Genomic DNA, 24,200 nt, shown 5'->3' on the forward strand with positions numbered 1-24,200 from the left:
CTAAAGATCTCACTACTTTTTCCTTCCACTTCACATTACCTGTTGTCCTGGCCCCCCCTTCCCTCCAGCTGGAATAATTCTTGCTCTTCTGTGTTGCTCCCTTCATCAGCACTTAGGACTGTGCGTTGGGAATGACATTCACACAGGATGAATTGGTTGGAAGTCTTCTAATACACGCACCACTTTTTGTCTTTTTCCCTTATGTGTCATGTCGTGTATCCCTCGCATCGGTTGCTTTAGCCCCATGCAAACCCTGCAGTATTTCATGTTGTTTTTTCCCCAGTTCAGAATCTCTACCTAAGGCACCCATCCAGGTTACCTTCACCTTTTCAGTGTTCCATGAGCATCTTCTTATATTTGGAAGTTTCTAGAAATAGCTCTGTGTTTATGGTTATCTCTTTTCTTCGACTATATTTCTCTTCAAAGGCTATCCTTGACTTAAAAACAAAATCACAGTGGGGGTGGGATATCTTTACTCCTCACACAAGGGAAACTATGAAATAAAATGCACAGATGTGCAGAAGTCAGTTCTTCAGCTAAAACAGTGTAGTCCTGGTACAGCCCTGGACCAGTGGCACCCATGTCCAGACCACATTTCCTGGTTGATGCCCGGCCACTGGTTGCATCTCCATTTTCACTCTCTGGGCCTCTGGTGGGTGTGTTTCATATGGACATTATCTGGTGAAAATGCCGCATTTCCTGATGTTGGAACAGAGTTTCAGCATAATTGCCTCTGAAAGGCATTCTCAGCTCTGCCTTCGCAGCTCACTGTCTCACTCATTTAAGGCAAGGTCTGAAAAGCAGCAGGCGTGTGAGTCAAGAGAAGGAGAAGACATCTGTCTCCCAGGCTCAGACTGATTTGTTACCTGGACAAGGAGGCAAAATACCCAGCTTGTAGTTTGATGTTGCATTAATAGGTATAGCTGCAGGGTGCCGTCTGCTTAGGACAGAGCACGGGGTTCTGGAATGTTTACTGTTTGGCTCCACAAATGGGCAGTGTGTCGTTTCCAGTGGAATCATGCTTATTTTGCTTTCTCCCAACTCCATTGTTAGTTTGATCTTGAGCAAGCCACTTACAAAGGAAAGAAACTTCAGGAACAAATTTAAAGAAACATTGAAAGATTTTTTTTTCCCCCATAGAGTTTTCTTGGCCCTCCCTCCCCATGGAGCCTTCATAGGGATGTGCTGATTGGAGGACCAGGAAACTGAAAATGCCCTACACACCAAGGCTCTGTTTATTTCTGTGTTGAAGCCAGGGAAGCTTAATACAACTTGAGAATGACTAAATCCAGCCCCATAGCGTAACTGTCTGCATCCCCGTAATGCAGTAGCCCAAGGTAATCTGCTTGTCAGGCACTTTCCTTTCTGATCCCAGCAAGTCCCACATTCTGGAAGCAAATGTTGTATTTACCATAATCCACGAAAGGAAAAAAAGCCCGGGCTAAAAATACAAAACAGAACAAATGGGAAACGTCGCTGCTGCTCCAGTCCTGTAATTGGTCCATAAATGAGTCTCCAGCATCTGTGAGGCAGAGATACTTTTATGTATCACTGAAAGTGCTGGCTGCACTTCAGATAGGTGTGCGAGGGCATCGGGACGCCTAAGCGGCTGTACGAGGCATTTTCTGCTGACCAAGCAAATAGCGGCAGGTTGTACGTAGGACTCCCATGTTCGCAGGCACGATTGCCTGGTGAGTGATTACATTTAATATGAGAATCAGGTAGAGTTGTTCGCCCAGAACCGATTGGTGGGGTGGAGATATTAAAGGCTAGAATTGCTTGGGGAAATCTCTATTCTCAAATCAGTTACTGGAGAAGGGTGGAGATGCTGAGGAAGTGGAAATAGAGAGAGGAAGCGAGCTGTGGGGAGATGCGTGGTGACTACAGAGAGAGGCTGGTAAGCGGTGAACTCCCTTTAATCTGAAAGTGGAATAACCACAGCTGAACCAAGTGGATGATCCCAGACAGGCCTCTGTACAGTACAGGAAGTTGTTTAACTGGTTTTTCTTCATTTAGCATCATTGTCGATATTAAAGTTGTATAGAGCTTTCTGGGTGCTGCTTGAGGTGTCGTGACTTTATATCCTGCTGTTCACCTTGTATAAAGAAGGCTGAGCGCTGAAAAATGATGCTTTCCAATTGTGATGCTGGAGAAGACTCTTGAGAGTCCCTTGGACAGCAAGGAGATCAAACCAATCCATCCTAAAGGAAATCAACCCTGAATATTCATTGAAAAGACTGATGCCGAAGCTCCAATCCTTTGGCCACCTGATGCAAAGAGCCAACTCACTGGAAAAGACCCTGATGCTGGGAAAGATTGAGGACAGGAGGAGAGGGAAATGACAGAAGATGAGATGGTTGGATGGTATCACTGACTTAATGAACATGAGTTTGAGCAAACTCTGGAAGATGGTGAAGAACAGGAAAGGCTGGCGTGCTGCAGTCCATGGGGTCACCAAAAGTCAGATACAACTTAGTGACTGAACAACCACCACCACCTTGTGTGAGAAACAGTTACTCCTTATTTAAGCACTTTTCCACTTCTCAGATATTACTTAACAATTAAAGGACCATGGGAAAACACTTCCATTCTTTCCATGTGCAGTTTAACATTCAGAATAGCTCATTTAATCCTCACAACAGTGCAAGGATAGGCCTCATTGTGTTCCTTCTCCAGCTGAAGGGCTTGGAACTTGGATGTCTTACCCAGGATCACTTAACAAGAAGGCTGTAGAGCTGGGATTTGAACTTGAATCTGCCTCACATTAAACCCTCCGTCTTTCCCACTGCTTTTACTTCCTAGAGGTGTTTTGTAATATTTTAAAGGCACTCAGTAAAGCAGTCAATTACGAGTGAATGAGTGGTTCAGATAACAGTACCTTACTAAGTAGTGTTTTTCATGCATTCATAGGGAGGAAACATTTTTGTCTACAGTCTAAACAAAAACCTTGTTTTGTGTCCCCTTTCCATTTTATTATCCCTGTGTGACCTGTGTATCTCCCACGCCACGCATGCATCTCCTTAGCTGGCCAAGGGAGGGTACACAGAGTAAAGCGGAGAAGAACGTCCAGCTCTGTGAACCACATTCCGCGATTCCCTGTTGGCCATGTGCTCACATAGCGTGTCTCAGGGTTGTTGCTCTTCACGTTCCTGAATGAAGGAATCTTTCCTGTCCTTGAAGAGGTCTTTTCAGGATTCTTTCCTCCTGAGGCCAGAGGCACCTGATTCTCCATGTCAATAGATGGCTCCTCTTACAATCCACAGCCGCAACCCAGCGTGTTGATCCATGTAGTGTTACCGTGTCCTGATTTCCCTGACATGGCTTGAGTGAAAACAATAAGGCAGTTCAGCAGCCAGCCAAAGGCCATGACACGTGAAGTCAGAAACTAGACTGAATGTGTTTATTTGAAGGAAAAAGGTGGACCCCAAATGGTAAATGTAGCTTTGCAAAGTGGTATTTAGGATTGAATGGTGCCTTAATAAATTTACTAGGAGTCATTAGACTCCAGCACCTGAATTAAGAGGCTTCCCAGATGGCTCAGTGATAAAGAATCGGCCTGCCAGTGCAGGAGATGAAGAAGACACAGGTTCAGTCCCTGGGTCAGGAAGATCCCCTGGAGGAGGGCATGGCAACCCACTCCAGTATTCTTGCCTGGAGAATCCCATGGACAGAGGAGCCTGGTGGGCTACAGTCCATGGGGTCTCAAAGAGTCAGACATGACTGAACATGCACGCACATGAACTAAGAGGCAGATTCTTGTATTCTAGTTGTTTATCCCATCCCTCCCCCCATCCAGCACTTCATCCTTTCATCCCCCACCTGCAGATTCCTTATCTGCACCAAGGTAATCACTTAAAAACAGAGATACTGCAGGATGGTAACATAGGAATGAACAGGTGGTGATGGAGTCAAGTGAAACTAGCACTTGGGACTTTGAGCTTCTTGCCTTTGTGAAGGATGAAACCTTGGGGAGAGGAATCGCGACTTCTCGTTTGCTCTGGTCTTCCACCTCTTAGTGAGGAATCATCATGGTGCTGGCAGTAGGGGCCCGACAGAAAACTAGCGTCTGTCCAAGTCAGAAAGGTTGCAGTTTAGTTGGTTGCTGAATATTTAAGGAGCTCCCGTTTGGAGATTGTTAACTTCAGAAGAAGGGGAAGAGTCATTCAGTTGTGTCTGACTCTCTGTGACCCCGTGGACTGTAGCCCATTAGGCTCCTCTGTCCATGGGATTTCCCAGGCAAGAACATTGGAGTGAGTAGTCATTCCCTCCTCCAGGGGATCTTCCCAGCCCAGGGATCAAACCCAGGTCTCCTGCATTGCAGGCAGATTCTTTACCACTGGGCCACCAGGGAAGCCCCTAGCTTCAGAGTTAAAAGTAATTAAGAACCAGTGCTACTTCCCTCCTTTTTTGTTACTTTTAATACAATGGGCCCCAAGAGCTTCTGTAGTCATTAAAAAATAAGATGCTTGTGCAGAACTTGTCCTCATAAGCCTTTTTTGAGCATGGCCCCGCGCATACAAACCAGGATGTCTTTGTTAATTAAGTAGGGTGAGCCTGTTAGAACAATTGAGCTCAGTGTTTTGTAATCACATGGCAAGAGATGTGAGTGAGTACTTTTCTCTTGCACTTCTCTTAAGAGTGTAGACTCTTAAGTTATAGAAACATATATAATCACTGTTTGCTGGTTTTATTAGGAGGAGACAGCTCTAATTGTCCTTGTCTCCAAGGAGGAGAATGGAGAGTTCATTCTGCATCACTTGAAAAAAAATTTTTTTGAACATGTGACCACAGTTTGTCAAACTGCCATGCAGAACCATGTCCAGGTATCACAAGTGGGGAGGCATCCTTCCTGCAGCTGGGGAGGTGGTTGTATTTACAACCAAGAGGTTGCTTTTCCCATCAAGAGTCACACATCAGAAGGACGATGGGCCTGACGTTGTTCGAAATGGTATGCCGATGTTAGATTCAGATGAATTTTACATTAAAGGGGGACAAGAGCTTAGCACCACCAGAGCTGCCAGAAAAACACCTGTTCTTGTTTATTTGCATAAATTAAGTAGGTGTGAGCCTGGAACTGGTGTTTGGTTTATTGAGGGGCTCTGTGCTTTTCCTAAGTAGGCACTGTGATCCCGTGTCTTAAAACTAACAGTGAAAGGTATCACCAGGTCAATATTTTTTAGTAACTAAGATCGATGCTTTATTCAGATTTTGCCAAAGGTGGTCCTGAAACTCATGCACACAGCATAGAACAGATGGAATGGCTTTTGCTGACTGGTTAGAATAGGCAAAGTATACATTTTAAAGGTGAATTTTGCCCTATCTGCTGCTTTATCCTGTCTTTAACCAACCGGAATATAGGGCTGTGAATAATTAAATCCAAGACTCAGTAGAAGAGACCTGTGTGGATCTTCATAAGAGTCAAGGATGGTTGATACTTGTCCCATTAACAAAACAATACACCTTTGGTATCTTGGGTCAGAAGAACGTGGTGTCCTTTCTCATTTCTGAGATGCTTGGCTTCTTAGAATGGCCATCTTTATTTAAATTAAGGACCCATTTAGAGTAGTCTTAATAATGTATGGTTTCATACATAAGTGATTCCATAATTTATTTCACCATTATTCTCTGTCAGGGTTTTGATGTTATTGTTAATTAAGAAGAGGAAAAAAGGCATTTTCTCCCTTCAGCCAGTGAAGCCAGTTGCCCTCATTGTTAGCAATTGTTGTGTTAAAAACAACCCCCTAAACAGCTCTAGTACCCTGTCAATAATGACCAGTTAGTGAGTTAAAAACTGACTTAGTAAATCTCATCATTCTAGGTTCACAGGTGAGCTGACCCCTACCTGGAACCCATTTATCCTGAGTGACCCATTGACCAGAGGGAATCTTCTACGCATTTCCAGTCCCTCCCACCCACATCTAAATTATTAAGCTGCATATTCAGGAGATGCCCTGAATCAGCTTCATCAGCTGGTACAGTTTGACTTTCCTACACAGCTCAACCCACAGATCTTGAGGTTTTAGAGGATCTAGGTGAAAATCCCCCTGAACAAGTCCTTTCTATAAACATAATACACATGAAGATGAGCCCGGTGGCCAGAGGAGGTGGGATTTCCAGATACAGTGTCTGAAATGAACACAGAGGCTTTGCACATTCTGAATGTAGCTCTGGGACACCTCTGGCATTCCTGTTATTCCTGGCTCTTTCCATGCCCTGCACTCACAGTCCTTGTGTGCAGAGGTGGAATGTTGCCAAGCTGTTGCCATGATGCTTTGGGTTGCTGATGAAACCTCAGTGTGGAAGCCTCAAAAACAGGCTAATGTCAGATCATATGTAGAGTTGTAGGTACGTAGTTAGGACCTTTCCTCATCATCTTGGCCCCCGCACCAGCACAACCATGTGAATATCCTCCATCCTAAGGTATTTATTCACTCAGGTGTATACTCTCTGGTCAGCTGCTTTCCAAAACGGTGATTGCCTTCCTGCCATTCAATATATTCATAATATTATGGACACACAAAGCCTTATATAGTTCTATTTCCCAGGGGAAGTGTGGTTTCCAGAACTGATACCATATGATTCAGGGAGGAGAGCTGAAATTGTTTTCAGAGTCATTTGGGTGGTGGTTTTCCATGTTTCTGTATCTTTTCGCACTTGATGTGTTTTGGGGTTTCAGTATCCATAGTGTTTCTGTTTTATAGTCAGTTTCACTAACATAAGAAACAGATCTTTCCAAATAGTTGTGCTTTCCCTCAATCCATCTTCAAGAAACAAACCAACCCACAGATCATGGTTTTGGAAGTGAACGTGGAGCTGAAAGCAGGGTCCTAGGTGTCATGCCGTCCGTGGTGGTCACCTTCGTTGCTGTGGCCCAGGTCCTAACTCCGTGCGTGTTTCCAGCATAGTCACTGTGTCCATTGTCATATGAACGTGAACCCTATCCACCCACGTCCTAGAGGGACTTACTATCCATTCTGCATTATTGGAAAGGCTTCTTTCATGGTTGTATTTTGATGACTCCATTGATAGGGGAATTCCTCTTCACTTTATTGGATTTGATTGCCCTTATGCCATTGTCTATTAAAAAATACAACCCTAGAATCTAAACGATACTTGTAACACCTTTCCAATCATGGTCAGCTTCAGATCAGTTAAAGCTGAGCTGCCAAAATGTAGTGAAACCTGTTAACATTCAACAACAAGAAGAAATCAAAACAAAAAGCTCCGTAGCGATTTGTTTTCGAATTTCAATTTTGAAGTCACTTTTAAAGCTGTGCCACACTCGAATTATCATCTCCTATTCATTTCCCGCATGTATAACCTCCTCCTCCTCAAGGAGTCTATTTAGCAAATATTGTCAATTCTGGGAAATTATGATTGTAATTTTGGTTGCCCCAGTTTAGAGCTGTCATTTTAAAATTGAAGAACTATTGTAATAAGCCTCGCATTGTTATTAAAGATAACAGTAATTATTTCAGCAATTAAAAAATACCCACAATAATCATTGTTGTTGTTCAGTCACTCAGTCATGTCCAACTCTTTGCAACCCATGGACCCAGCACACTAGGCTTCCCTGTCCTTCACCATCTCCCAGAGCTTGCTCAAAGTCGTGTCCGTTGCGGGTGACTTTTCAACTTCTCTGTTTGACTCCCCAGGACTTTGCAAGAGCGATGCGAAGTGTTGAAAAGTTTTAACAATGGAAAGAGTAAATGAAGAGCCCTGATCATGAACCCTAACAGGATGAGAATATTTTAACTGATGAGAAAAAGGCATGCTGTTTGTAATTTCTGTTTCCATGACCACAGATGTTTCTTCACCCAGTTCTTAGTAACATAGTATTGTGCTTGATTTACAACCAAAACGTTTCAACCTCAAGTCCCAGGATCCACATTGAGTTATTAAATTTAAACCTCATGACTCTGCTTTGGCTTATTAAGGTATCCAATTGCTCGTGTCTTGGGCATTGTGTGCTCTTGAATGGTTTTTTCCTTTCATGTCTTTTGCGTGGGTGGGACAGCAGGAAGAGAAGCCAGGAGAATGAGCGTCCGTCGTAGTAATATAGACTTCTGCTGCTACAGTTGATGGTTTTTGGCTCGTTTCACATCGTTACTGTGCCTTGAGGTAAGGATGCTTTAATTCCTTGCAGTGGAGTGAGGTCGAGGGGCTTCCAGGCTCTGGAATCCTCCATCAGGTTTATCATTCCTGCAGATTTCCGTTCCCTATGCCCAGGGGACAGTGTATGGCCATGAGCCATCATGTGGGAACCCTGGCTCTGAGAACCAGCTTGGCTGCAGGAGAGCTGGAAGATCTCGTGAGCTAAAGCCTTCACCGAAAGGAGGCCTGAGGCTGTGTCTTCTGGACCAGACCCTAATTGGAATCCCTGGTTCTTCACGTCCTCATGATGAATTCATTCAGGGAAGAAGGCTCTTAGGGAAATCCGTGTCGCCTCTCTCGTCCAAACCAGAGCATCTGGCTTCAGCCGTTTGTGGCTCTGCCTTGCTGGACCTTGCAGAAATGGGAGAGGCGCCCTTCCCTTGCAGTGGGGGGCAGCCCTGGCGCATTTGGCACCACCCATATGGAGTTACGAGAGAACTTTCCAAAGAGAAAAAAGAAACCTTTTATGGGGAAGCAAGAACTTGTAGCTTCTTCAAAAGCTGCACTGAAAGTTGCTACCCTAGCACCATGGTCCAGTAAAAGCCTTGAGCTTGGGTTTGACCCCATTAACTTTCCTCCTGAAGAGTGAAGCCAGGGGAGGGAGAGGAGTTTTGAGTGCTTAAGGAGTGTGCCATCTGCTGAATGTTTCTTTCCCAAAATTCATACGTTGAAACCTATGGCCCAGGATGATGATATTAAAAAGTAGATGCGGCCTTTGGGGGTGATGAGGTCCTGAGGGTGGATCCCCCATGATGAGATCAGTGCCCTTATAGGGGAGACCCCAGGGAGCTCCCTGGCCCCTTTCTTCAGGTCGGGACACTGGAAGAAGTTGGCCATCTAGGAACTAGAAAGCTGGCTCTGAGACTCCGAATCTGCCACTACTTTGGTCTTGGACTTCCAGAGCTGTGAAAAATAAGTATCTCCTATTTTATAAACCATTCAATTCATGGTATTTTTGTTATAGTAATCCAGACAATACTTTCGCCACATACGAAGAGCCGACTCATTGGAAAAGACCCTGATGCTGGGAAAGATTGAAGGCAAGAGGAGAAGGGGACAACAGAGGATGAGATGGTTGGATAGCATCACTGGCTCAACGGACATGAATTTGAGCAAACTCCGGGAGAGAGTGAAGGATAGGGAAGCTTGACATCCTGCAGTCCCTGGGGTCGTGAAGAGTTGGGCACAACTTAGAAACTGAACAACAGCAACAATCCAGACGAAGACAGGGTGTGTAGAAGAGGATTTGAGCAGCCAGCTGTTCCTAGTGCAGAGGTGTAGCAGAAAGAATTGCCTTGCCCCAGAAAAGCATGGTTATGTAGTCAGCTTCAAAAAGGACCAAAGTTTGGACAGAAAAGATCATCGTGACACTTGATTCAAGACCTTGGGGCTGCAGGGCATGGGAGAAGACCTTGGGTATTCAGTTGTACGAGCTACTAAATAGTGAGAAATGTGAAGGCAGAGACTGTCTTACTCATCACTGTATACTGAGCACAGTGTCTGGCACTCAATAAATAGTGGTTAAATAAGTGAATGGAAAATATGGCCGAAGGAGTGAAATAATAGTGGGTACTGGGGCAGGGATCATTCAGAGAGTGTGAGCTGTGGGGAAGTGTGTATGATGCAGGTCTCTCTCATGTCTTCCTGTAAAGACTTTGATTTGCAAAATTGTCAACCTTTTAACTTTTCAAGGTCTTTAAGGATGTCCATGGAGGAGACGTAAAACTTTTGTTCTGTTCTTAAATCATCTTTTCCAAATAAAAGGAAACGTATTTTTCTTTCCATTTCTTTTCCTGGTGGTGGTGGTGGTTCAGTTGCTAAGTCGTGTCCAACGCTTTGTGACTCCATGGACTGCAGCATGCCAGGTTTCTCTGCCCTTCCCTGTCTTCCGGACTTTGCTAAGATTCATGTCCATTAAGTTGGTGACGCCATTCAACCATCTCATCCTCTGTCACCCCCTTTTCCTCCTGCCCTCAATCTTTCCCAGCATCACGGTCTTTTCCAGTGTGTTGACTCTTCACATCAGGTGGCCAAAGTATTGAAGCTTCAGCGTCAGTCCTTCCAGTGAATATTCAGGTTTGACTTCCTTTGGAAATGACTGGTTTGATCTCTTTGCAGTCCAAGAGACTCTCAAGAGTCTTCTCCAACTCCACAGTACAAAAGCATCAATTCTTTGGCGCTCAACCTTCTTTATGGTCCACTCTCACCTCTGTACATGACTGCTGGGAAAACCATAGCTTTGACTATATGGACCTTTGTTGGCAAAGTGATATCTCTGCTTTTTAATGCACTTTGTAGGCTTGTCATAGCTTTCCTTCCAGGGAGCAAGCGTCTTTTAATTTCATGGCTGCAGTGATCATCTGCAGTTGATTTTGGAGCCCTAGAAAAGAAAATCTGTCACTGTTTCCCTATTTTCCCACCTATGAGGTAATGGGATCAGATGTCACGATCTTAGTTTTCTTCATGTTAAGTTTGAAGCCAGCTTTGTCACTCTCCTCTTTCACCCTCATCGAGAGGCTCTTTAGTTCCTGTTGGCTTTCTGCCATTCGAGTCTTAGCCTTAAACCGCGCTGCTCTTTGCCATTGCACTGTATCAGCTTGTGTTTTCAGAATGCATCCAATTTACATAAATCCACAGTTGTCGGTTTGTTTTTTTTTTTTTTCAGTTTGACATACTTCCTTGTAAATTTTCAGGTGGTACATGTTTGGCTGTAGACTAGTCAAGGATGGTTCTGAATCCTGAATTCTAGTAATCCAGTTATAGTTTTCCAGCAGCTTAGAGTCGGGGGTGGGAGGCCTGCCTTCTATCCCGTCACCATGAGGTTGGATGTAGCATTTATATCTCTGGAGCCTGTGTCTTTCACAGTCAGACTTAGTGAGTTGAACTGTTAGCTTCCAAAAACAAAAGGGATTGCTTTAACCATATTATAAGAAGAAATTCTCTCCACTGCTGGATGAAATAAGGTATTTTTGAATGTCAGCTAAAGCATCATTGTGGGCTGTGACTGGTACCTCATTTTCCCCAAAAAGCAGTGTTTACTTTATCTTTTTTATTCTTGTTCACCTTGACCCACCAAACTTAAGTCACTCCAGAGGGGTCTCTCCCCACTCTCTCTTAAATGTAGATAAATCGATATTTAATTTTTAATATTCTTTCCCAGGTTTTCTGACAGGTTGTACATATGCTATAGAAATAAGCTTATTATTTGAAGCGCTGAGCTGCTCGTCACCGAAGCTTCATTAACACTGTTATCACCACCTGACATTTATCTTATAATTTTCTGGAGCTAACTTGTGTCTCCATGGAAACCCAAATTGCAATTGAAACAAGTGTGATGATAAAGGCATCCGCCAAGATTGACGGGGAGCAGAGCCTGGTTACGTCTGTTGATGGTTCCTTCCTACACCTCAAGATAGAGATTTTATGCGCAGGGGCATTGAGAATTCACTCCCACATCCTGTGTCCACCCTGACTGTGAATAGACGGCAAGTTCTACTGTGACCTCCCTGGTTCTCATGTTAGTAAGTAGGTCGCTCATTTTGACTGGCATCCTCATGAGGCGTTACAAATAATGGATATAAAACTGACGGTGTTCCCCTTTGAAATCAAAGAGGAAATTCTTGCTGGATGCTTTTGTCCCTGAAATGTTGGCCGGGCCTTCTCTCAGCAACTTGCAATACCCAGATGGGTCGCTTTCTGGGTAAGGGGAGCAACTACAGCCTTAGGTCATATGTTCCCCCTCAATACTGAGGAGCCTGTGCTCTTTTCAGTTCACGACCTCCCATCAGTTTGGTTGGTGCCTCAAAGCAAGGCGTCATGGAACTGGAGTGGGTCCAGAGTGAATTAATCTGAAATTAATTTGATTCTGAAAGACTCCATCTGGCTGTGTTTGGGAAAGGCAGTTAGACAGATATATAAACAAATGATCATCTGTATTCATTGTGCCAGATGTAGTGTCAAAAAATGAAGAAATGGCTTTAAAAAAATAAACGATGGGGAATTTTGATATGATGATATTCAGCCTCTGGAATAACAGCTTTTATAATTTTGCACATAATCCTATTTCTATTCTTATTTGTTTAGAGGGTTAGAGCTGATGGTGTGTTTTTTTTTTTAAGAAAAAGGCAAATTAAATGTCAAAGCCTATTTTAATTGGTGATTTAAGATGATAAATGGAATTTATGACATGTGGAGAGAGAGAGAGAAGACCTATAGATTTCCAAATCAGAATGTGGTGTTTGGTATTGATTTCATCTTAGATGTGATTTAGGGTTTTAAAAGCTAGCAAAGTAGAATGTCATTTGGACTTTGTCTTTTGAAATGGAGTTTTGCAGCATGACATGCCAACGTGTTTGTCTCATAGGGAGCCGTACGCAAAGAGCTGACATGCGTACAATTCTGGAGGTCGTCTTCGAGTAATTACACAAACTTGGCAGCGTTCTTTTCCATTGCTTTAAGCAGACTATCAGAGAGGCAAGTATTTTGGATCGCTCTCTAGGAGTTTTGTGCGATCCCTCTAAAACCTCTCATCGCCTTTTCTTATGTTGGGACGGAAAGATGCCAGAACATTCATGGTTAGTCTCGTGAATGGTGTCACAGCCCTCTCTCATATGGGCCCTCTTTTCCGATTCTCAAACCTCAAACATCATGTTTTGTGATTATCTTAAAGAGAAACAGTTAAAGTTGGCTGCTTGATTAGGGAACAAACCATTTACTTTGGAGAAACCACCTCCCACAAAGGAAACACCTCATCTTTGCTTCAGTCCCTACCCACCCACGATTCTCTCACTTCTCCCAGCCAAAAAGGCAGGTAAAAAATTGAGCAGAAAATGTAAAGTTAAGAGCCAAAGCGTCTCAGCAAAATAGGTTGCTGCATGTGACGACCACAAATTAGGTGGTCCACAGATCTTGACTTCTGATGCTCACAGCCTTGTTAAAATGAGGAAGTAAAATCTCAGCTTCCCAGAGCCCCCCAGGGAGGGAGTCAGTCTGATCAGCTGAGTTTGTAGCTGAGTTTGTAGCTGAGTTGAAAGCTTACCCTTGAGGGCAGTAGTTCTCTTTGTTGTCTTATTTGTGAAGGAATTTTTCTTAACAATAAATTATATATTTTCGTGCATTCTTAAAGAAAATTTATTGAGCATAAGGTGACCCTTTAGATGAGACAAGGATAGTCATTATGCAGATTAATTATTCTTCTGGGCAGCTGTCCTTGGGAACTCCTGGAGAATGGAAGTCAGCCCAGCTATCTACCAACATAAAACAGGAAATCTTTGAAGAATGGATTGGGAAGCTCCTCAGAGAGCTTAAGGGGCACAGGCATCAGGTTGGAAACTTTGTGAAATATGTTTTTGACTGCTCTGATGTTCTTTGTTTAAAAAAAAAAAAAAACCCTTGTATTTTCCTTTGTGTGCTGCACAACTTGTGGGCTCTTAGTTTTCCCAGCTAGGGCTCGAACCCAAGCATTGGAAGCATGAAGTCTGCCAGGGAAGTCCTGATGTCCTGGGGTTGGTTGGTTTGTGTTTTTCGGTATTCTGTGTTTGACATTTCACAAATAGGTGAGTTGAAGGCATTATCAAAAAAGAAAGAAATACATCTGAACCTCATAAATGGCAAATGCACGGGAATACACAAATGGATTCTGTTTCCCGATCTAAACCAGAGTCATTAGTGTGACGTAATTAGTTCTTATCAACCATCAGCTTTTGATTTTCCAGATCAGTGGAAGGAAAAGCAGCACCGCTGATCTCCGTGTTTATCCTCCAGCTTCTACTGCTGGCTGCATCACTGAGGCAGGCATTCAGGACTTAAGTTGTATTCCTTGATCACACATCGTTTTACGAACAAGGAAGGTAGTCCAGAAGCAGATTGAGGAGAGAGCAGCCTGAGATTAAATTTTGCCATTGATAAATGGTGAAATGAATAATGAATGGACAGATGATCAATATTTAACGGAAGGACAGATAGAGTTCTGAGTGCCAGGCAAACTCAAAGGTCAGTGAAATCTTTGTGCTTTCGTCCAGAGTGGGAGAGCCCCCTGAACAGTGCTGAAATGATTCTATCATCAGAGTAGTCAGAATTAGGTCAGTGGCTGCGCCAGGACAAGTGGGCCTAGCGGGCATTTAGGGGAAAACAGGCCTGACTCGTAACTCATCGGTAATAGGTGTAGTGACCCCCAGATTCAGTACAGCAGTTCCAGATGGGGTCACTCGGTTCTTTACGATTGTGGTGATGAATTGTGTAGTGTGTGACAACTTTTAAGACTTCTCGCTGTGTTGGATCTGTTCATTCAAAAGACACCCCTTGTACTGAAACTGAACGCGGGGCTCTGTGCTGGCCTTCTCTGAGCACTTTTATTTAGAGCTGCTCCCTGGCACCCAGCCCCTCTCCATCTCCCTTTCCTGCTTTATCTTTTCTCCACTGAAATGCTTGCTTACAAGATTTGCTCAGTTCGCTTGTTTTACACCCTGCTCTAGACTAGAAGCTCCATAAAGGCAGTTGTACCTGATCTGATTCACCGTTTTATCCCTTGCACGTTGAATAAGCCCTGAATAGCAGGCCACCTCAGGGTTATATTGAGGGAATGATTAAGACGTCCGTGTCCTCAGGCGTCCCGCAGTCTCACTGTGTGCCTGACTGGGGGCTCAGTTAACGATGGTTTCCATGGGTTGGACAGTCAGAGAATGGGCAGGTTCGGGCTGGCGGTCCCCCTGTGCCACGTTGCATGTTCTAAGACGGTATTCCTGGTCTCAGATTTGGGGTGGGGCAGGGGGCAGATTGAGGCAGTAAGGAAACAGGGAAGTTGAATGTGAAACCCAGCTGGACGAAGGGAAGACGGGAAGAGGTTATTTGTAGAGGCGCTGAGCTGGAGGTAGAGCTGGCCCTTCTGCTGACTGTCTCTAGAGAGGGTCAGATGGGAGGGCTGAACGGACGAGCCCACGGGGAGTGATAGTGAGTGACAGGCCGGCTGGTGGGGTGACCCCAGGGGAGCTGGGCCAGAGTGAAGAGCGGCGCTGGAAGGGCCTCATGGACAGAACGGCCTCCCGGTTCCTTGGAGCAGAGGGGAGACCCTGGGCCATCCCCACGGTGTGGGTCAGCAGAGCAGATGATAGCCATCCAGTTGTGGGTCCGTGTGACACTGTCTCCAGGCTCCAGTCCCTGAGCCACGTTCTCTCCAGGCCCAGCTTCCTTGCTGCAGTGGTTTCCTTTCCGTCTCATTGGCAACTCAGGGAACAGTACAGATTGTCACCCTGTGGCTCTCGTTATTGCAGACTCCCCTGGCAAACTGGACCACGAGGATGGAATGGGGTCACACTGCTGAACGCCAGGTCCCATGGCCAGATGAGTCCCTGCGGCTGGCTGACCATGAGCCCTTATGCACCCTCTCCTCTGGGCCTCAGGCTCTGTGGTTTGGTTCTGTATTGTACATATGGCTGGCTCTTCTCAGTGGCTGCTGGTGGCTTAAAGGCATAAGGTGCACGCTTCCATTCTCTCTCCTTCAGACCCAGCACCGTTCCTGACCTACACGGCACCTGTGTATGTCAACACCTATGTAATAAAAGGAAAGAAAAGGGCCTTGTGGGTGAATAACTCTCAGGGGAGGGGAAGGGGGCAAAATCCCACCAAGGTGAACCCTCCACTTCTACCATCAGCATTTCTTCAGTAGATGGAGGGTGTTGTAAACCTGACCTGATTGCATTCTTTCTCTCACACACGTCAGTCGAGGCAAAATATTGTAGCCAGTGGTGGAAGCAGCAGTTATTTGCCTTGGAAAGCACAGTCGCTGGATCCCAGCTACAGGCACCAGGCACTGGGTCTGTTCTGTGTTATCACTCTCAACATAATACATCCCGTGTCTTCATCATTTGCTGCCAGAATGTGAATATGGGAGGCATTTTAGGTGAGAATCAAGCTTGGACTTCCCTGGTGGCTCAGACAGGAAAGCGTCAGTCTACAGTGCGGGAGACCTGGGTTCGGTCCCTGGGTTGGGACGATCTCCTGGAGAAGGAAATGGCAATCCACTCCAGTACTGTTGCCTGGAAAATCCCATGGACAGCGGAGCCTGGTAAGCTACAGTCCATGGAGTCGCAAAGAGTCAGACACGACTGAGCGACTTCACTTTCACTTTCCTTTCACTTTTAGGTAAGAATCAGTGTTCGCTTTGGGAAGTTCAGACCATTATTGAGTTGTCCCCCGCCTCTTGTCTTCATTTCATAATGATTCATATTTCAGTTAATTGACGTGGGGCCAAGCCAGTGTCTTCTCCATCATGCAGAAGAGCCACTTGCAAGAAGTTGCCCATGCCCACAGGTGGCTTCCTCAGCATTTAGCCATGGGCAGGTGAATCAGCCTGGAAGGTGTGCCCAAGCCAGCACACCCCCGCTCTCGCCTCTGTTGGCTTCTCTGGAACATTGACCCCCGCCCCTGGAGGGGGAGGATTAATTAATGTGAGCTCCAGCAGCACTTGGGAAAGGTGAAGCCCGATATAAATCTGCGTGATGATTATTTCCCTGTTGCCATTTCTAAAGGTTCATCTACAAACTCTCCTATACGAATGCCTTCTGCTCTGCAGTCCACAGAACTCTTTCTGATAAATCCATGAGGAAAGTCAGCTCCCTTGGGCCAGGGCGGTCCAGAGCTGATACCCGACTGCCTTCCCAGCGAGGGCAGTCGTGTGTTCAGACTCCAGGGACCCCCTGGATGTCGCCACGTTTGCTTCTTTGTGGGGCTTTTCCAGCTTTCTGCTTCTTGCCAGCACTCCAGGTGAGATAAGCTAGTGAGGTCTCCCTTTTCCTTGGTGAGTCCATACGCCCGTGTTGTGCAGTTTTCTGCTGGAATGGTTTCCTGCCGGTCAGGGTTGCACTTCATCCTGGTAACTGAATGTACAGCTTTTAGACCTGTGTCCACATGCAGTCCTGCACTGACTCCAGCCGTCCAGTGGAACACCCGTCACAAGTGCCTGCTTTCCCTGTGAATGAAATCGGTGTCCTGTCCACTCTTAATAAATTCTGTTTCTTTTCACATTTTGTCAAAGCCCAGGGGTGAACATTGTACATGTGGTTATACTTGTAGGAAACTTAGACTTTTCTTCAGAGGAGCACAGACTGATTTATTTACAATTTGGAGAAAGGCCTTGCCGTCTTCAATGATGCTGGGTAGTATTGGATCCATTTGATTTTCTGTAAGTTCGCCAATCCTGTTTGCAGAAGTCTCACCTCCAAGACTGAGGGCCCCGTCCTGTTACTGGTGAAGCCAATGTGGGGCCCCATTCTGTAACTGGTGAACAGGAGACTCACAAAGCTTCAGCTGCACGTGAGAGATGATACCAGTCCCTTCCAAGTAAATATGGGAATGGCCTTGGTTTCATCGTCCGATGCTGAGAAAACTGATACCCGGAGAGTTTTGTTAAGTCTACCAGAATCTTCCAGCCATCCAGCATCTCCCTGACTGAGATGCAGCTGTGTCGGTCCACTGGCAGAGGTGCTCTGTTGAAAGGCAGTCACAGAAGATGGAGGTGTTCTTCATGGCAACCCCAAAGTGGTGTGTTTTCAAAGGGAGCTGCAGTTCCCAGAACTCAAGGCTGGGTGACAGCTGATGCCTCTTCCTAAATGGAGAGGTTAGGTTTAGAGCAGAGGGTCACGGCACTGTTGCAGGACCAGTCTCTGATACGTTCCCCCAGAGAGTGGCATGAGAAAGAACTGATGATGTGCCCCACGCACCATGTTGCCAGTCCATCAGGGAGAGAATTCTGCTCTTAAATAATACGCCACAGCAACAGGAGCAGTGTAGAAGGCTGTTAACGTGGCTCACGCTGAGTCTCACGCTGTCCCATTGCCCACCAGAAAGCCCCAGGCCCACTGCCAAGCTCTTCCTGCTTGTGCCGCACACAGCTCAGCCCTGGGCAGTTTGCTGCAGTCACCACACAAAGCCTGTTTATTCGTGGGCTATTACCTAAGTATGCTGCTGCTGCTGCTGCTAAGTCCCTTCAGTCATGTCCAACTCTGTGTGACTCCATAGATGGCAGCCCACCAGGCTCCCCCATCCCTGGGATTCTCTAGGCAAGAATACTGGAGTGGGTTGCCATTTCCTTCTCCAATGCATGAAAGTGAAAAGTCAAATTAAGTCAGTCAGTCGTAAGTATGAGGATATTAAAAAGTGGTCCCTCGGCCCTTTAAAGGAGCAGCCTGTCCGCTGACTGCAAGGATGGGGCTGCAGCTGGGACGCCAAGCAGACCTGGCACAAGTTGAGAGAGAGGATGCTCCGGGGGCGGCCCCAAGCCACCAGCCACTCAGATGCTTGCAGAGTCAGAGAAGCAAAGAGCCATATGGGGACCATGGTGTCTCTTTGTTTTACACATAAGGAAACTGAGTGGTTACTCGATTACCTTGAGATCTCACCATTAATTTAATGCTGAGCCAAGACAAGAACCCAGGCTGGCCAGTCCACTGCCAACAGACTTAATAACTTCCTGGTGACTCAAGCATTGGTGTCATATTCCTGGCCCCTCATTTCTGTTTACCCAAAACACCTTCCTGATGCAATGTTTTGGTGAATCTCAACTCTTTATTTGTCTTTAAAAAATAAACCACTTAACATTTACATTTAGATCTTGAAGTTCATTAAAGTAAAATTTTGAAATTCGTTTTTTCAGTTGCAGTAACTTCAAGTGTGCAGTAGCCACGTGTAACCCATGGTTACCATATTGGATTGTGTAGGCTCCATTCCCATCATTGCACACAGTTGGCAGCACTGATATACAGGAAGTGCCGAGGAACAAAAAAAAGTAAGATGGATTAAAAAAGTATGGAGTAATAAAACTATTAGTAACTACCAAGGAGATTGGGCTTCACAGGTGGCTCAGTGGTTTAGAATCTGCCTGCCAAGCAGGAGATGCACGTTCCATCCCTGGGTCGGGAAGATGCCCTGGAGAAGAAAATGGCAACCCACTGCAGTATTTTTGCCTGGGAAATCCCATGGACAGAGGAGCTTGGCGGGCAACGTCCATGGGGGTCACAGAAGAGTTGAACGTGACAGTGACTGAACAACCACCACCAAGGAGATTAGCTAATTTTATCCAAAATTTTTCCAAGACAAGGCGTCTTTCTGTGTTGTTTTCAGGTTGGTATATCTTCTGATGGTGACATTTTATTTCCTTTTTTCAACTTTTATAAAATTATTTATAGCCACTTGGGATTTCTCATACCCGTTTTGTAAGTTTGTTATTCTTTCTTCCAGGCAAGAGTACTGGAGTGGGGTGCCATTGCCTTCTCCGTTGTATAGATAAGGGAGATATAATACAGAAAGTTGCCGTCCAAGGAACAAGATAAAGTATCATTTGTTTGCATTCTCCAAAAAGAAGCCTGCATTCCCTGGGCTTCGTAAAAGCTTGCATCCTGGAGTTAATAATAAGAATGCATTAAATCAGTTATTATAATGTCTGTAATATTTTGCTACTTAGAGGAACCTCAGAAGATGTTGCATATCCTCTGTTGATCTAGTTCTCTCTACTCGAAAATAGAGTAGGGGAGTAGGTCAGTGCCAGCACTTACAGCAAAGAGTAAGCACTGTCATTTTTCCCCCCAACATCATCATATTTTCATCTTGGCTCTGAGATCAATATCACCAGTGCCTGCTGGCTTAGTGCTCTCCAACTCGTGGTCCAATTCCATATGGCATCTGGCCTGGAGGAACCTTCTGTGGCTCTTTGCCAAGAGCAAAAGTAGAATTGACACCGAGGATAGTATCGTAGTTTGTAGGTAGCAGAGATGTATGGGCTTGTGTCTCAGGGCTGCCAGCGGCCACTGAATCCACAGGAAACATCACCCTCAAGAAACCCAGTTCACAGACTATTAAGCAGTAACTGTTGACCTTTGTTACTGTGTCCGGCCTCTGTGTGCTGTGTTCAGATTCTGCAGACACCTCCTCTTAGGAGTGTGGCATTGAACAGCCACTCTACCTCTGTGCCTCTCAGTGGCTTCATTTCCAAATTGAGGATGATAATTTCATCTTTGTGGAGCTGTTGTGGTGCTCTTGTGTCCTGTACCTGGAAAAGTTGTTTGGCAAAGAGTAGGCTGTCAATAAATCTTTGAATTTGAATCTAATTCCTGCCCTGTGCTGGGGGCCGAGGATCACTAGGGAGGGTGGGAAGCGAGCTAGTCTAATTTCCTAAGTCTGAGATCAGATTGCAATAAATAGAAGGTGTTACTGAGAGTCTTAGTGAGAGTTAGGGTATCTGTTCCCATAATTACCCTTCTTTGTAGATCAAATTGATTTCCCTGTGGTCTCTAGCAAGTACCCCGAAAGGTTTAACTGTCACACACATGATTTCTGTCTTCCTTAGAAGTATCAGCACTTATAGCCCCATGAGGACAAAAGAGTCAGTAAGTCTTCTATAGAGATGAATGTCAGCCGGGAAGAAAGTTGTAAGTCCAAAGAAGGAGGAGCTCGTGTGTTAAAACTAAGTTACCCAGGCTCCTGATAACATACTATCGGGATCCAGGGCATGGGATTCAGCAACACAGGGGTCATCAATGGGATAGGACCACTGATGCTTCGATCAGGAAGACGTGTCTTTGCTGTGAGTTTGTGTAACAGCTAGACATTGTTGGACTTAGTTAATGGATAGTCATGCTCTTAGCATTTGATGCAGACCTTTGGAACATTTGTTTGCAAAATGGGCAGGTAGTGGAAAGGATTCAGATGTGGAGGAGAGGTGCTCATTCATGGGATCCTGTGGGAGTAGAAAGGGAGGCAGTCTCTGGAGTTGGAGACGCTTTGTATGATTATGGAGAAAGTGTGGGTTGTAATATAGTCTTAATAGACTTTTAAGTTCCATACTTTGCACCCTGATTCTCACACACCAAAAGAGGAAAGATGTGTGTGTGTGTGTATTAGTGCTGCCTTTTATCTGGCAGCTAATTCCAGGGAACCGATAGGTCTTGTTCTTAGCCTGTCTTCTCATAGATTTTTGCACAAGCTGTTTACTCACAGCCCAAAACAGACCTTATACAATACTTGGCCTCATGATGGTTTAGAAATACTCTGTGCTTTGGAGCCCATTGGGCCTGTGTTCAAATTCTACTTCTACAGTGTATAAACTGGTAATCTTAGAAAAGGAAATTATTTCTTAGATATCTGCATCTGAAAAATTTCTCATAGAAATGGTAAAAGGATTAGATAATATATGTAAAGCACCTGGCATGGTATCTGGCCTAGAAGGGCTCACTGAAAGATGCCTATTATTATTACTTAGGATATGAACTGTGTTTGAGTCCACACTAGGAAAAACTTTGGATTGAAAGTGGTCATTCATTTCTAGTGCTTCACAAGTGCCCAGAAAAGATTAACAGTGGGAACAGCTGACACCATTAGACACTTTGGACCTGGGGCCACATCCTGTAGTTAGCACATGGCTCAACAGAGGTGAAGTCTGTTTCCATCTTACAGATGAAGAGTCTGAGGCCCAGAGAGGCACAGTTAGGAAATGATGATGCCAGGATTCAAACCTCAAGTGCCAACCCGCGCCTGCATCAGGATACGAGAGGTCTAAAGGCATCTGTGAAGGATGACTGAGGGGCATGAATTTTAAATACACACTTACCAACATAAAGACCAAAAGGTGAAGCATAAGCCCCTCTTCATGGTGTTTCTCCCTATGCACCCCAGGGAGTGTGTTTTCTTTTTTTTTTTAAGAAAGTAGAAACGGGCCCTTGTTTGGAGACCCATGAAAGAACACTTGCTCTAGAATTCTAAGTTGAAGTATAAGGACCAGTGAGTGTGCTGCCACCTGGTCCATCTGTTGTGTTAACTCTGTTCAGAGGAGATGCAGGAGCCCCATTTTCTGAACTTCCGTTCTCTGTTAGCTGGGACCTGTGGCAGCGCCTTCCTCTTTTCATTCTAGCTGATTGTCAACAGCGGTAACCACAGGCCCTTCCTGTCCCAGAAATAAGTCTTGCCACACTCTCAGATCTCAGCGAGCTGTGAGCACTACATTCTGTTCTGCGTGGGGCTCTGCCACCTCCCCCTTGCCAGAGTCAGCCCTGTGGGGTTAAAAAGTGTTTATTGAATTCCCGGAGGGCAATTTGAAAAGCAGTCGAGGTGCATGGGAAGAAGATAAACGCTCCAGCTCTAATATAAACAAGCGTTACATTACACCTAAATTGTTGAAGGAAGGTTTTGTGCTCAACATTGTATTCAGTAGAACATTTTTTTATAACAATAAGGTTGATTAGAGAAAGCTCTGAAAGTGCTTTCAAGTTAGTCTGATTGTTTATCTCAAGGATTAAAGAAAAAAAAATAGAGTGGTAAATTGGGGGATAAGGAGAAATAGAAATTGAAGCCAGGACCTAGTTGAAGAGTATTTACCATCTTTTTCCTCTCTGGATTAAACTGAATTCAGAATTTCTCCTTTCCATAAGTTTTACTGCTGCTGTTTGTTAGCCACCAGTGTCTTTTTTTTCCCCCAAGAGCTCAGGACTAACCTAGTTTTGCAGCAAATTTAAGGTGCTCTGAGGGCTTTTGACTGAAATAAAGAAACCTACTTAAGATCTTTGAAAACCTTCTTGCTGTTACCCTAGGCTACCGTGAAGAGACCATTTTCAGTGAAGCCATAGTCCATGTGGCCATTTCTTGACCTTTTTGACTCCTGGGCTAGAGGCTGGGGTTGGGGGGCAGTCATGAACATGGCTCTGTAGGTTCTATGTTTGCTGAATTTAAGTGCATTTTATATGTTTTCACAGACTGAGGATTAGCACTGCAAATCAGTGCTGCTCAGGGCATTCAGCCTTGTCACTTGGCAGAGTAGGTGGCTTTAGGGTGCATTGGGGGGTGGGGGGAGATGAAAAGAGTGTGTGGCTTTGCTTTATTACTTACTGCAGCTTAAAAGGTGGAGGGAACCAAGCAAATATGAATGCCTTCATCATCCTTTTACGTGTCGGTGACTAGAATTGCAGGTTCTAAACAAGCATTCTCTCTTTCAAATGAGGGTTTTGGAAAACAGCATTAAGGAAGATTGATATGTAAAAGCTTATGGTCTTTGCTCTTTGTATCAGCCCCCAAAATTTATTGAAGCTGGGAGAAGGAAAGGCAGACTTTACTCTTTTCTCTCCCAAACGTGTGATTGTTTAGAACTCAAGTGCAACATCTGGATGTCAGATATACAGAGAGCAATTTATGGAGTGTGAAAGATTTGAAATATTCAGTGTCCTTTAGCGGGAACTCAACTTTCTGGGACTGCTTTTCTTTTCCCCCTCCTATCACAAAGCAGGCAATTCTGAGATCGCCTTTGCCTCTCTGAATTAGAGCCTTTGTGCCCGGGTCCCATAAACAATGTGCTTTTTAAACGGGAGCCCCCCTCCCCGCCAGGGCCCTTTTCTCCAGCGTGGGCAGCCAATCGGGTGCACCCAGCCGCATTGCTGGAGCACTTTCTCTTCCGAGCAGCAACAACGTACTAATTTGATGCACACATGGATGCCTCGCGCGCTCTGCAAATTCATCACCAGCATCTTGCATTAGTCATCTGACGGACTGCCAAGTGTTTCATTTTCTTTTCATGTGACTTTATTATTACCACCTCTCTCCTGTCTTCCTAAAACCTTCCGAAGGGGGTGGAGGGGGGTGGTGGGAAAGGCAGCAGAAATCCAGCCTTGCCTTTCTTTCCACATGAGAGCCAGTGTGAGACTGATAACGCTGCGGATGCGTTGATGGCAGCCTCGCGGAGCGAGACCTGCACTTAACTTGCAGCTGCCTCCCGAGCCGGGTTTCAAGATGTCCACGCCCCGGGTGACACCCGGTGGGGCGCTGCCCCGGGCTCAGGCGGCGGTGCCGAACAGCAGCCTGCAGTGAGAGCCCGCGCTGCGGCCGCCGAGGAGCAACCTAATGGTGCCTGTGCTTTGTTTTAGTTCATCACATTTCCACGACTCATTAGGCACTTTGCCCCGTGCTCCTCTTCCTCCTCCTTCCGCCTCCCCGCCCCCACCCCACCCCCGATTTTTTGTCTTCCTGTCCCTCGCCCTGCAGCCCTAACTCTGGCTCCCGCTTCCCTTTTTGAC

The 24,200-nt window shown here is 45.4% G+C and overlaps 1 protein-coding gene across 37 annotated transcripts in view; it reads left to right on the forward strand.

Moving 5' to 3' along the window:
* Positions 1 to 24,200, forward strand: part of CELF2 (CUGBP Elav-like family member 2) — a 553,512-nt gene that overhangs the window by 368,480 nt on the left and 160,832 nt on the right. For 6 of the 37 annotated variants that reach the window (XM_069547222.1, XM_069547227.1, XM_069547225.1 and 3 more), the window contains exon 1: positions 23,516 to 24,030. The exons of 30 other annotated variants lie outside the window; for them this stretch is intronic. The gene's annotated coding sequence lies outside the window, so the exon portion shown is untranslated. Of the gene's footprint in view, positions 1 to 23,515; positions 24,031 to 24,200 lie in introns of those variants that run through there. One more of the 37 variants, XM_069547237.1, reaches the window with a different exon arrangement.

The sequence above is a fragment of the Ovis canadensis genome, chromosome 13, assembly GCF_042477335.2.
Source record: "Ovis canadensis isolate MfBH-ARS-UI-01 breed Bighorn chromosome 13, ARS-UI_OviCan_v2, whole genome shotgun sequence".
Taxonomy (NCBI): domain Eukaryota; kingdom Metazoa; phylum Chordata; class Mammalia; order Artiodactyla; family Bovidae; genus Ovis; species Ovis canadensis.